Source organism: Macaca nemestrina, chromosome 8 (genome assembly GCF_043159975.1).
Source record: "Macaca nemestrina isolate mMacNem1 chromosome 8, mMacNem.hap1, whole genome shotgun sequence".
NCBI lineage: Eukaryota > Metazoa > Chordata > Mammalia > Primates > Cercopithecidae > Macaca > Macaca nemestrina.
This window is the reverse complement of record NC_092132.1, coordinates 24,352,747-24,367,491: the sequence shown is the minus strand read 5'-3', so window position 1 is coordinate 24,367,491 and position 14,745 is coordinate 24,352,747.

Below are 14,745 nucleotides of genomic sequence, written 5' to 3'. Positions count from 1 at the left end.
ACGCAGCCAAATGAACAGAGTGCTGAGGCAGGAGTTGGAGAGACAGGCAATGTTTTAAAGACATTTTTTGAGTCTCTAGGTCTGGTGGTTCCTGAAGCCATGCCCATTTATTGAACATACCAATTACAGGAGCTAATCATTGTTTCCTCCATTTTGAGAAAGATTTCCATTGCTTGAAACTGAAGGATTCCTGATAAATACATGGGCCCAGTGCTCTCACCTTCATGAACCCTGTGATGTCCCTATTTCCAGGTGTGTGTTTGTTCCCTTCACCATAACCTTTAGGAACTCAGTGTCTTCTGAAGTCGCTGTGCTATGCTTCCTGGTGTGGACGCCCGCAGGCTCTCTGGGTGAAGAAGCCCTGTCTAAATAATTATCAGCAAAGCATTTCTAGCTGGAATTGGTAATAGGTGTAGTTATAAAACTAGACTTAAGCAAGACAGACTCAAACTGTAACTTGACTTAGCCAAATGCAACTCCTTGCTCAATTGCCTGTTTAAGATTCATATAGCTGAAAACAAAAGCATCAACTGTTTGGCCTCATGTACAATCTGTTGTGCAATCTGTCCGCTAATGGTACTTTTTACCTTCTAATTGTCAACAGGATATTTAAAATGCAGTCAGAGTCTCAGATCATCTGTTCATTTATTCAGTATCCACTATATGCCCACACATGGTATACTGGAGACACAATGGTGCCAAGACCTAGTGCCTGCCCATATGGGGCTCATATTCTTGTTATAGCCTCTTAATTTCATAGTCTCATGAAGCATTGTTATCTCTGTTTGTGTGAACGTGTGTGTGTGTGTGTATGTGTGTGTGTTTGCAATGTCAGAAATCTGTTGAGGCAGGGATTGGCAGATCTCTGTCTTAAATAATCATGGCCACTTTAAAGCTCCAGGATTCCAATGAAAGGCCTGTGAATAGATTATTAAGAATCCTCCTGCTGTTGCAATAGCTCTGTCTCTGGATTTCTGTTTCTACCTTTCATGGAAGAAGTATTGCCTAGTCCTTAAGAGGTCAGTTTCTCATAACAGACCAGCTGAGCTCAGCTCTCATATCCACTGCTGACTAGATATTGCTCAGTAAATTATCTAACCTCTATACATCTCAGTTTCTGCCTCTGCACAATAGGATAAAATTTTGGCTAATTTTGATGGTTATAAGGATTAAGTGAGGTCCTGCATTTAAGCACTTAGCACTGTGCCTCATAGGCAGGCAGTCCCCAGTAAGTAACAGTGATTGCATTTTTTTTTAGTATTCTTATTTTACTGAAAAAACAAAGATGTCGTTCTACTTATGTTTTAAAATTCAGCTTAAATGCTCTCATTTTTAAGGGAGCTAGTTGCATTGTTTCTCATCTTTTGCTCTTACCTTTAATATAGTAGTTACTAATTTTTTTCCATAAGCTTTTCCATTTTGTTCATAAAAAGGCACAATGTCTTTGTTATGATCTTAATACTTAACAATCAATACTTAAAACGTGTATGGCTCATTCATTTTTAAATTTAATGGACAGATATTTAAGTGATTTACATTTGAAAGAATTCTTTGTTGTTGAACATAGACTGTAATGGGTCAAAGGCAGAAGGAGGCAACTAGTCAAACTATTGCATTGGTCTAGGAAGAAAAGATGGTGGCACCAGCTGGTGGTGGAAGTAGTAACCACTGTTAATACTCTGGACATACTCTCGAACTAGGGTCACAGATTTGGAAGTAGGAGAATAAGATTAATGATAAATAAGCATAAGAACAATAAGAAGTTAAAGTAAAAAGCCTTGTTCTACGATAACTAATTCAAGAAATGAGTTTTGTTTGATGGTAAATAGATTTGACCTGTAGATGGCTCCATTTTCCTTAGCTAATAAGAAGCTAAGATTTTGTGTGTGTGTGTGTGTGTGTGTGTGTGTTCGTTCTAGAATATTTCTAGGTCTTTTTGGCTTTCCCAGGCTGATGTCATGGCTTCACTGTAAATTAATAAGAGGTTTTGACTTTTTTTGTTCAGATAAAATTATGTGCTTTGGCTCACATTTCTAACACAAATTCTTCATTTTTGAGCCGCTACTTAAGAAATTTGAGTCTGGTGAAAGCTGGGGTAGTTTGGTTAGTTTAATGGATCTCAGGGTGTTCATTCACTTTTTCCTTCCTTTATTGAATGAACAACTGCTGTGTTCCAGGAACAATGTTAGAGGCAGTGAAGAATATTACTTTGAATAACAATGGATTTCCCATCCTTTGCGTATTATGATTTAATAAGAGCATGTTTTTAGAAAACATTTTTTAAATTTATGTATAAGGCACAATGCCTTAGCATTTTATATACACTCTCTCATTGAAATCTTCAAAATAACTCACGAGGTAAGTGTTATCCACATTTTATAGATGCGGACACTGAGGAACTGAGCTGTTAAGTAAACAGTTCAAGTTCAACCTGGGATTTGTATTTTGGACACTAGTCCTTCTAATTTACTTGGCTCCAAGTCATTCTCTCTGAAGTTGCGTAGACCTGTGAAGTCCGAGTAGCAGAGAGAGACAACTTCTCTGATCAGTCCTCACAGAAGCCTGGCTCTCTTCCTCTGTCCTCCTCCTTTATTCCTTTTGCATTTACCTCAGCTGCTGCTTCTCTTGTAAAACTGCTTCAGAGAATGTGAGGTTTCCCCCATCCTTTTTTTCTGAGCTACTAGTGCACATACAGCAAATCCTCTTTCTTTGTGGTGAATGTGTATAACAAAACAATGGAGAATAGGACTAACTGAAACCTTGAATTGGCAGATGAGCTTCTATATAGTTTTGAGAAGTATCCTCTTAAAAGACAAAAGGTGGACTCAGCCTAGAGTGAGCTCTTTCTAAGGAACTAACTAACATCTTCAGGGTATCAAACTTAAAATCAGCTCGGGATAAGGTTCCTATCTAATCTTTTATGCTGTGTCTCAGTGAGTTTCTTACCCCACTCCTTCTCTCTCTACTTATCGTATTCTGACCTTCCGTGTAATTATAGTAGAGACTACTGATTGTCTATTAATATCAAGTCCTTCTTCTTAAGTATTAGAATGCCCAAGCTTTAGCTCTATGCATGGCTACACAGGAACTCATTTTCCAGCTACTTTTGCAGCTTGGTGTTGCCATGTGAATAAATTCTGTCCCATTGGATGGAAACAGAAAATATGTGTGCTATTTCTGTATTTTATAAAAAAACGAATGCATCATTGCTCCTCTTGCCCTTTCCCTTGTTTCTACCACTTGGGAAATGAGAAGGGGAGCAGTCACCTTTAGACCTAGAATTGAAAGATCCACATTGAAAATGTCGAATTTGCTCTTAAAATCTTGAACTGCTATGTAAGAGAGAAATAAATTTGTCTCTTGCTTAAGCATTGTATTTTGGATCTTCTGCAATTGATTTTATTTTCTACAATTAATACAGAGTTTATCACTTCGAGTTGGACCACTGTCCTAACAGGTATGGAAAACACATGCCATTGTCTTAACATTTGGTTCTAAGGGGTAAGACACACACATTTTAGGGTTGAAAGCCAGAGATCCCTGTTATACTTGAATAAGACATTTGATAAACTCTCATCCAAAATACTTTAAAAAGGCAGACCATATCTAGCCATGCTTGTTGGAAAAAGTTACACTGTTGTGAGCTAGCTTCTTTTCTTTTTTTCTTCCTTTAGCAAAACGCTATCAGAGAATTGAAGTCAGGCCAGCTATTAGAGGTAGTGCTGATGAAACACTTTTTACAAAGGTGGGGTCTCAAGTCTGTATTGCCTCCCTCTCTCATCATGTGTTATTATTGTTCAGAAAATGGGAGAGAACTCAGTGCCAAAGATCAGATTAACAGTGTTTTCTTCCTACATAAGCCCATTGTTTCAAATTATTGCAAGATAGATATAATTAAATTGAGAGAGGAAAAAAAAAAAAACAGGAGAAAACCTTTGACTGTGATTACTTACACAGGAACTAAGCTGAACGAAAGTAGGTCAAATGTCTACAAAGATTTTGAGGGAATATTACTACCAATGAAACTGCAAGCATGGCCTGCAAAAGCCTGTGACTCTTTTTTTTTTTTTTTTTTGAGACGGAGTCTCGCTCTGTCGCCCAGGCTGGAGTGCAGTGGCGCGATCTCGGCTCACTGCAAGCTCCGCCTCCCGGGTTCACGCCATTCTCCTGCCTCAGCCTCCCTAGTAGCTGGGACTACAGGCGCCCACAACCGCGCCCGGCTAATTTTTTGTATTTTTAGTAGAGATGGGGTTTCACCGTGGTCTCGATCTCCTGACCTTGTGATCCGCCCGCCTCGGCCTCCCAAAGTGCTGGGATTACAGGCGTGAGCCACCGCGCCCGGCCGCCTGTGACTTTTTGATGAGTAAGCTCCCAAACATATGCAATCTGTGTGTGGGGTTGGAGCTCGCATAAATAGAAATCTTTATAATGCATAGAATTTAAAAATTATAAATCTAGTAAACAACATACTAAATAAATTATTTTCTATCTTCTTACCCTGAGAAACGTACTGTATTTGTCAGGATTCTCCAGAGAAACAAACAATAGGATACATGTATGTGTGTGTGTTATATATATATAGAGAGAGAGAGAGAGTTTTTTATGAGGAATTGGCTCACGTGATTATGGATACTGAGAACTCCCATGATCTGCTAACTATGAGCTGGAAGTCCAGGAAAGTGTGTGGTGTAGTTCCAGTCCAAGGACAAAGGCCTGAGAACCAGGGGAGTCAGTGGTGTAAGTTGCAGTGTGAATCAGAAAGCCTTAAAACCAGGAGCATTGATGGTTGAGGGGAACAGAAGATGAATGTTCCAGCTCAAGTACAGATAGCAAATCTGCCTTTTCATTCTATTTAAGTCCTCAGTGGGTTGGATAATGCCCACCTGTTTTGATGAAGATCTTCATTGCTCAGTTTACCAATGCAAATGCTGATTGCTTCTGGAAATGCCCTCATAGACAAAGCCAGAAATGATGTTTTACCAACTGTCTGAGAGTCCCTTACATCAGTCGAGTGGACACATATACCTTTACAATGACCTTAATATCCAAGTTAAAATTTAGAATTCTGATACTCATTGGAGTTTCACTGCAGCAGTGCATGGGTGGCTACCTTGTGGTTCATGGCTCATTGCCCTTCTCTCTCATTCTTATTTCTATCCTGCATCAAAGGGTCTTGAAAGACATTTAGAGGTTTCTGCTCGTTATGCTTACTTCTAAGATCCACAGACAACTCCTGTGTATGGATGGGCTCATCCACCATCACAAACAGCTGACATGCTTAGCAAATTATCATTAATGGTACTTGTATCTGGGTACAGGCATATGGGTAATATATATCAGGGTAACCTATTACACTTGGGTTCTTCCTTCCTCTTTCCTTCATTTTATTTCTTTCTTGTTGGTACCACCATAGACATAAGTAGCACAAAATGCAATTATTCTCTAAGGAACTATACATTTACCATTCTGTATGACAATAATTTGTTCACATTTCTTTAAAACCCATGAGTTTTATAAAAAGAGGGCCAATGGGTATATTCATGCTTGAATTTTTCAGCAGGAATTGCCTTGTCTTCAAAGTACATTAGTGTGTCTTAGTTGAGAATACATGAATGACTGAATGAAGAAATGAATGATTGTATTTTTATAGTGTTTCAACTCTGCAGTAAATTGAAAAGCTATCAAGGCTTCAAACAGTTCCCTTCTAAAGGAGACCACACTAACATTTGGATAGATGGATTAGAAGACTCAGAAATGTGTCACCTGTGCAAAGACGTGAAAAATGGTCAGCCCTGTTTATATTTACAGTTGACCAGAAATATTTCATTTTGATTCATTTCTAGGAAGAGCTCAGGTTTAGAGTGAGGACACGTTTTTATCAGCAACAGTTCACTCAGTATTGCCTAAATAAGCTTGCTAAAGCAATGACTAGAGTGTATGTTTAAAATTCCCCAAGTGTTTGGGCTAAAGAAATCATCTATATGTTAGTGTAATGATTCTCAGTGGTTACTCCAGAGGTTTGTAAGATAAGAGGGTAATATTGTAGGGTTTAGTAACACCGAGAGTTTTCTGTGTCCCCTTGTCGTTTTATCTTTGTTCCCTTAGAAAAACTCAGGATGGTACAAAACATATCTTTATTTTTACATTTTCGACATTGCTTTCTTTATGCACATATACTGAAACCATCTGTCTAAATTGTGGCAAAATCTGCCAGTTCCAGATTGGCCTCATTAGTCATTTGAGAACACATAAACAGACGGATTATGGAAAAATAAATAAATCTTGGATGGATCATCCTGGTCTGGGAAGGTTTTTCTCATCATCAGCCTTGTTGCCAGAGATGAAAAGGAACAGGTTTACATCTTTAAAACACTTGGAGGAGTTCTTACTCTAGAAAATGGGTTAAAAAATCTCCCAGTGACCCACTTAATATTTTATCATATGGCTGAGTTGAAACAAAGGAAAAACTAGCATTTTAGGAAGCTGGCAAGGTCTTTCAGGGGTGAAATTCTACAAGTGTTGTGCCAATAGAGAAGCACTTATCTAAGGAATGAGAAATAATTAGAGTGAAAGAAAATTAACTTTGGACACTATCTTAAAGGTAGTGTTTTTCTAAGTTAGTCATGAACTCACCCCGCCCCCCGCCGCCCCTAAATGTTTGTATTTGCTCCTAGTAGTAACCTCTTCCCTATGAATATCAGTAGTCTAGTTGTGGATTGAATCATAAGACATGTATCTACTGTGCAAGCAAATTTCTGCCACAGTAGGAAGTCTCTTCATTTATGTTTTCTTTGGAACTAACAGAGCCTAAAAGACTAATGAATATCATAGGAAAGATGTGCTAGTAAGTACAAGACTGCTAACATGGCACAAAATGAGGTGAATTTTTTCCCCCATTTCCCAACAAAAACAGCAGCAAGAAACTCTCTACTACCAGCTTTTCGCCATGTCCTACATTGCATTATTTGAGTTCATTTTTTCAGTTCTCAAAGGCTGATTAGGGTATATTCAATTGTGGTGTGTTTGAATCTCAGTGGTTAAATGCACTAAGAGCTTATTTCTCATTCATGTCAAAGGCTAATGAAAATCAGATGGCTTTTCTTTAAAAAAAAAAAATGCCTCAGGGACCCATGTTTCTCTTATTTTGCGATGGTGCCATTTTCAGCTCATACCATCACTGTTGCTGGCACAGTGGAAGACACAGCACAGAGTATTGCCCAGGGAGTTTAATGCTGCACCTGAAAGTGCCATGAATCCATGCGCTTGGACTCAACTTGCCTACAAAGAGACTCAGAAATGCTCTTCTGTTTCGTGTCCAGGAAGTGGATGTAGGATTGATGAGCATGTAGCTGGTTCCAGCTCCAGAGATAAAGTTGAGTTTATGGTAGATTGAAAAAAATGGCCACACTATTTTGCAGCTCTTTCCTTTAAGAGGTAACAACCATAACCCTACTTCTTCCACCTGGGCTAGCTTGGTGTTTTGCCTTCACCAGTAGAATGCGACTGAAGTGACATTTGCTGGTTCCAGAGCCTAGTTTTCAAGAGACCATGCAGCATATATTTTTGTCTTCTTGGAATTCTGTCCTAAGGCTGCCATTTAAGGAAGCTAATTCTAGTCTCCTGGATGATGGGAGGCCACATGGAGGAAAATCAAGTCACCCCAGCCAACAACAAGTGAAACTTCAAGCCCACTGACCCTTCCCCTGAAGGTAACTCAACTGCATGAGTGGGCCAGGTGAAGTGAGGAGAATTGCACAAAGAACAGAATTGTGATAAGCAATAAATGGTTATTTTAAGTCACTGAGTTTGGGATTTCTTACATAGAAATACAAATGATACAAGTTTAAAAACTTTAAGACTAAAATGGGAGAGTCAACCTTTGTAGACCTGAAGCTGGTGGCTTTCAAAGGGGTGAGTTTGTTAGGGCTTTTTCATCCCTACTGCTAATCTGAGCAAGGCTTAGTAGGAATGTGGTGTTAGCTAGTATCCTAGAGGATGGAGGTGGCGGCGGCGGTGGTGCTGGTGATTGTGCTGGTGGGGTGTTAACAAGGGAAATAAAGAATTCCACATAGCAACTTACCAAACTCGCAAACTGCTTCTGGTTTATGGCTTGGAAATACGATTTATAAAAACCTAAGTAGTGAAGAGGGCATTTTTTGGCCTGGGAGACATTTTGGTTAATGTCTTCTGGAAACTTTTATAACTTTGTCACAATGGAATATGTTCCTTTTTAACAAATAGCATTATTTCTTTTATATGTATTAATTATTTTTTCCATATTAAAAATATTTTTTATAGCTTTATGTATTGGAATATTTTACTTCAAAATTTATTTTGTTCTAACAAGACTATTAAGGACTAATTTCATGTGTTACAGCACTTTTCATTTGAATTATCCCATTTTTGGAATATGCCTAAGTGGTTTTAATTTCAATTCATTTTCTCTTTAATGAAAAATACTTAGATGTTTTAAAATTTATGACTATGTGTATATATTTTACTTTTGTTCACTTTTAGTTTTATTATATAGTGATTAGAAGATGTGGCTAGCGTAATTTCTGCCTTTTTGAAATTGTTAAAACCTTTTTGTGGCCTAATTCACATTTATTTTTTTTCTGACTATGTCTGAGTAAAAACAGAGCTAGGCTTAGTTGAATAAAATACATATATGTATATATCTCCATTAAATCCAGCTTATTAATGTTATCTTCATGATTTTCTTCATAATTTATTCATTTATGTGAAACTAATGTTTAAATTTCTTTATTTGACTATAGATATGAAACATTTTAAAATTACATTTTTAACATGTGTTTTAAATATTTAGATGCTTCATGACTAAGTATATATCAGTTCTTGAGTTATAGTGTCATCTTCAGGGATTAAAGCATTATAGTGAATTAAAAAAAATTCTCTGATTAACCTGAAGGTTTTTCATTTCTATTAATATTATCGTGTCTGGTTTTTTAAACCACTTTTTATTAGAACATTCTTTTCAATCTGTTTGCTTTCCATCTTTCCATGTCATACTGTTTGGAATGTCTTTTGTGGACAGCATATAACCACATGGTTTTCTCGTTCAGTTTTGTTCTTGGTGATTCAGTAAAAATCTGATATTGGACTTTATCTTTGTCCTTGGGTTTTGAAAGGCTGAAGAGCCAAATGGCCTCTTCGATACCATTTCTGGTGTTCCCGAAGTTTGTACAATCACATGATTATGCAAAGCCGACCCTGAGAAAAGGATGTGAGTTATTTGTGAGGTGAGTCTATGAAACACTAGTTGGTGGGTGGGAAATGATACAAGAAAAGGAAGAAAGCCAGTAAAGGTATATTATTGAATCTGTTATTATGGTAACTAGATCTCAATTGCAGTGTAGACCTCTGGTGGACAGAGTAGACCACACCTCAGAGTAACCCCAGCTGAAATGTGAGTAGCTGAGGCATTTGTCCACCAAAACCCATCAATTGTTGATGGAGGACTTTCTGAGGGTGTGGAGGGTATCTTAACATTTCAACCCTTGTGGCCTACCTTGTGCACGAGTTGAATAGGCTCCTATGCTTGGAGGAAGCTTTCAGGGGAAGAGTCACAGGACTCCTATCAGAAAACTTTCTGTTGGCCTTCCCTGGAGCATGAGTGCTTATGGCATTTGGGTGATGGACCAACATTGACATTTGAATTTATTGTCAATATCTGAGTATTCTAAATATTAATGGCTGATTATTTAATGTTTTAGTATCAAAAAACAAGCTATATGCAAAAAATCTTAAGAGCTCTACTTGCTGAAATGTTAAAAGCTCACTGAAATAAAATGTATATCATTATTAAAAAATTAAAATTGTCATTTTAAAGATTTAGAAGTATGTTGATTCTACGTTAAATATGATTAAGAACTTTAAAATATTTTTAAAATATAAAAGTTTTCATTTAATATGAACATTGAGAGTATTTTGGCTAGAAAAATTGGTGAAATTTATTACTTTTGAATCAAAAATGTATATAAAATCTAAATTATAAAAACCAAATAATAGAGATTGTATCTTAATTTTAAACTTTGTAAAATTATTTTATTAGTGTTCTTAATGATAAACACTTAACCCCTGAGAACGTCACTTAAGTTTTAATTATTTAATTTGATATATGAATATTTTAAACAAAAAAAATTTAGAAATTATTCACATGTAAAAATATAATATCAATTTAGCTGTCTTAAAATATTAAGAGTTGGAAAGCCTTCAAACTCATCCCTAAAGCTTCTAAGATAGACATCTTGGGCCCAGGCTTCAAAGACTTTCAAGGGCAAGGAAAAAAGTTTTTTATTTGTTAAAATTGTAACAGTCCATTGAAATATAAATGTACATTCATTATTATAAAATACAACCTGCAAGTATTGGAGAAAAGGGATTAGAAGAAAATATACCAAAATACATTTTGTTCATTCAAATCAAACTTTAAAAGAACAGGCTTTTCAAGAATACTTTTAAAAGAAAATTCCTGGCTGGGCACAGTGGCTCATGCCTGCAATGCCAGCATTTTGCGAGGCTGAGGCAGGAGGATCCCTTGATGCCAGGAGTTCAAGACCAGCTTGAGCTGTAACATAGTAGACCTTGTCTCTACCAAAAAAAAAAAAAAAAAAAAAAAAAAAAAAAAAAAAAATAGGTAGCTGGGCCTGATGTAGTCCTAGCTACTGGAGAGGCTGAGAGAAGAAAATTCCTTATTGTTTTGAGTCTAGGATGCCTTTATTTTGGTTGTGATGAGGCAAAAGAAAAGCTTAATAACTTTAACTTTTTGGCAATGTGTCATTTGCAGCAGTTTGTATCACGGAGCCAAATTGTTCTCCTATGGAAGGCACCGAAAAATAAACTTTATTTTGTATTGCAAAGTGCAATTCACCAATGACTGTGTACAAAACGAGCTAGCTGACAGGGCTGCACAATCATTGTTCCTGCACTATAATGTCAAATCTGTAAAATTTGGCCCCACTTAACTTCTGCTATGAATATTCACACACATCCTGTTGTGTGTGTGTGAAGGTTTCTGACAACAAGCATTTATTCTCATGTTACATGTTTGCAACTGATGTGACCTAGCTTTCACTTCTGGGTTGAAGGAATAACTGGAGTTACTCAGCTCCTTCCAGGAGTTATGGAACATGAAGTTCTTGTTCTTGTCTTAACAGTTCTGGAGGCTAGCAGTTCAAAATCAAGTTGTCAGCAGGATTGTCCCTCCTGAGGCCTTTCCCCTTGGCTTGCTGATGGGCACCTTCTCCCTGTCTTCACATAACCTTTCTTCTATGCAGGCTCCTCCCTGGTGTCTCTGTGTGTGTCCAAATTTCCTCTTCTCCTAAGGACACTAATCAGATTAGGTGGGAGTACCCTCTAATGGTCTCCATTTAATTTAATCACTTCTTTAAATGCCCTGTCTCCAAATACAGTCACACTCTGATGTACTGGGGGTTAAGGTTTTATCATATACATTTTGGGAGGACACATTCAGCCCACAACACTCTCCCTTGGAGGTGGCAGATGTCATGCCCGCTCAAATGCTTTGGTCAGAGCAAGACACGTGATAATGAATGGGGCTGTGTAATCCTTTGAGAGGGGAGGGAGGAAATTCATTTGAGGAATAAAAGTGCCTTCTACTCAAGAACTGATATGTTTATACTTTTGCCACTCTGTCTTATGCAGTTTAATTAAGCATACACACCTATCAACACACCTACAGAGTTAACAGACAAAACAGCATAGAATTTTTGTAGTTTCTATATTCACCTTGGGATGTCCAGGGATGCGGACTGCAGAGTGGTTGTAGAGGGTCTCTGACTCCACATTTACACAGGTTTTTTGTACAGCACTTAAGTAACACATGGTTTAGCATATATATTTGTAATTATAATATAACTCAAGAATGTAGGAAAATACAAGTACACAAAAAATAACATAAGACACCCTCTGGTGCCTGCTACTATCCAGATTTAACACTTTGCCATATTTAATCTAGATATCCCCTAATCTCCTGTATCTTAACGTATTTCTATATTTGATTAATCATGTATCTATTCACCTCTCCATGCCTATATCCACACATCAATTTACCATTTTTGAAAACACACCCCAATGTAAGTTTGGGTCATCAATACATTAGCACTAAGCACTTCTGCATACAAATCCTGAAATAAATTCAATTTTGGTTTTTCATTCTATATTTTGACATAGGATTTAAATACAGTGAAGTGCACAAATCTTAAGCATGCTATTTGGTGAATTAAGATCAACATATAACATATAAAACTGTCCCCCGAAGCCCACCAAGTCATAACCATCATTCCAGAAAGCTCCTTTGTGTCCTTTCACAGCTAAGCCCAACCTTCAGTCACTCAAGAGATGATCATTTCTGAATTTTTTCATTACAGGTTTTTATTTTGCTGTTTTAGAACTTCATATGAATGGGATCATGTAGTATTTAATTCTGCCTAAGGCTCCTTTCACTCAGCATAACATTTCTAAGATTTAGCCAATTTATTCCATTTATCTGATAGTTCATTTCTTATTGTTGCAGAGTAGCACTTCATTGTTTGAATGTACTACAATTTATTTACCTGTTTCTTATTAATGGATACAGGCTATTTCCAGTTCTTGGAAATTATGAATAAATATGTTACGATTTTGGTAGACATATGCTTTCATTTCTCTTGGGTAAACATTTAGGAGTTAATACCTAAAGTCATAGAGGAAGTACATGTTAAGTTTTCAGAAAAACTGCTAGATATTTTTTCCAAATTGGCTGTATAATTTGACCCTCCCACCAACAATGTTTGAGAGTTCAGATTGTCTACGTCCTTGCCAGCATTAGTGTTAGTCTTTTCACTTGGGGCCATTCCGGAGGGTGTATAGCAGTTTCTAATTATTTTTTAAATTTTATTTCCCTGATGACGAATAATGTTGAATAGTTTCTCATGTGCTTATTGGCCATTTGTACATCTTCTTTTGTAATTTATCTGTTCAAATATTTTATTCTTTGATACCTCTAATTTTAACACGGAAACTTATTTTTTTTTACCGTACTCTAATGAATTGATGAGTTTTTATTTGTTTCTCCCCCAGTTTCTATTATCCATGATTTGGAAGCAATATATCCTGTCTTAAAATCACTAGGGGTTATACTATTGCAATGCTGGTTCTATAGTGTTTTCAGTCTATTAGTATAACAGTCTGTTTCAATACAACTAAATACTGTTTTGTTGTTGTTACACCGTTTGTTTTATATTTTAAAATCTATATGCTTAATCATTTGTATCTTGAGATACAACTGAAAAGTTGTATAATGAATTAAAATTCTGTTTTATATTTTGTTTTATATTTTAAAATCTGTATGCTTAATCATTTGTATCTTGAGATGCAACTGGAAAGTTGTAGAGTGAATTAAAATTCAGAATCAAATCTGTATCTGCCTATCCTTCTTTCTAAAGCACACTCCATTTAAATCTTTTCAGGAAATATTATTTATGTTTTAATTACCATTTCCATAAATCCCCTGGAGGTTTAACATCTTTTCTTTTGTTAATTAGCCACTTGTATTTTTCTCAAACATCTCTGATGAAGTGATCATGGAGTGGAAATACATAAAAGGAAATAAGAGGAGGTGATAGCAGGATTAGAGGATGATAGAAGGGGAGGGACAGTCCTTGGCCAAATTCTTAGTCCTTCCACTAGAGCCTCATTGTTTTCACTAATTGAAAGCTAGATTTTCTTCACTCAACTCCCTTTTGTTTTTCTTCAAAGACCAAATCCATTATTTTAAAAGGAGCAGATTCTTTCTTCCCCTGGGATAATTTATTTTACATTAAAACATCTTTGACATAGTTTGGATGTTTGTACCCTCCAACTCTTATGTTGAAATGTGATTCCCAATGTTAGAGGTAGGACCTGGTGGGAGATGTTGGATCATGGGGATGGATCTTTCATGAATGGCTTAGCAACATCCCCTTGGTGATGAGTGAGTACTCATTCTGAGTTCACAGGAGATCTGGATGTTTGAAAGACTGTGATACCTACCATGTATTTCTCTGTCCCCTTCCCTTACCATGTAACGTCTGCTCCCCCTTCACCTTCCACTATGATTGGAGACTTCCTGAGGCCTCACCAGGAGCAGATACAACGCCATACTTCCTGTACAGCCTGCAGAATCATGAGCCAAATGAAACCTCTTTTCTTTATAAATTACCCAGCTTCAGGTATTTCTGTATAGCAATGCAAAAACAGACCAATACAGTCTTCCCTAATCAACCTGCCTGGAATGACTAAAGGAAGGAGGATAGAATACCCTTAAATATCAACTGCGTTTGTCCTTTTTAAGGTGGAGCTGTATCTGAAGGCAGAATTATGACCATATTGCATATATTTATGAATTATTTAAAATATTTATTAGTATTTAATACATTAGCATCAATACATTACAGTTAAATAATTCTGATGCATTTAATGTCTATCACCTTGTATGTGCATTCTGCAAAATAGGTATTGCCTAATGTGGAGGTATTTTTAGTTTATATAAATATGTTGTGAAATATGTGTGTTCTGCTTATTGTTTTTCACAAGCACAATGATTTTAAGATCTGTTCATTGGATTATGACCTTTTACCACATATCTATTCACCTTCCTAGTGCCAGGTAATCTGGTAGCCTCCAACTCCCTCCCATACACAACACTGTGGTACACATTCTCCGATGTTTCCATTACAGGTGACA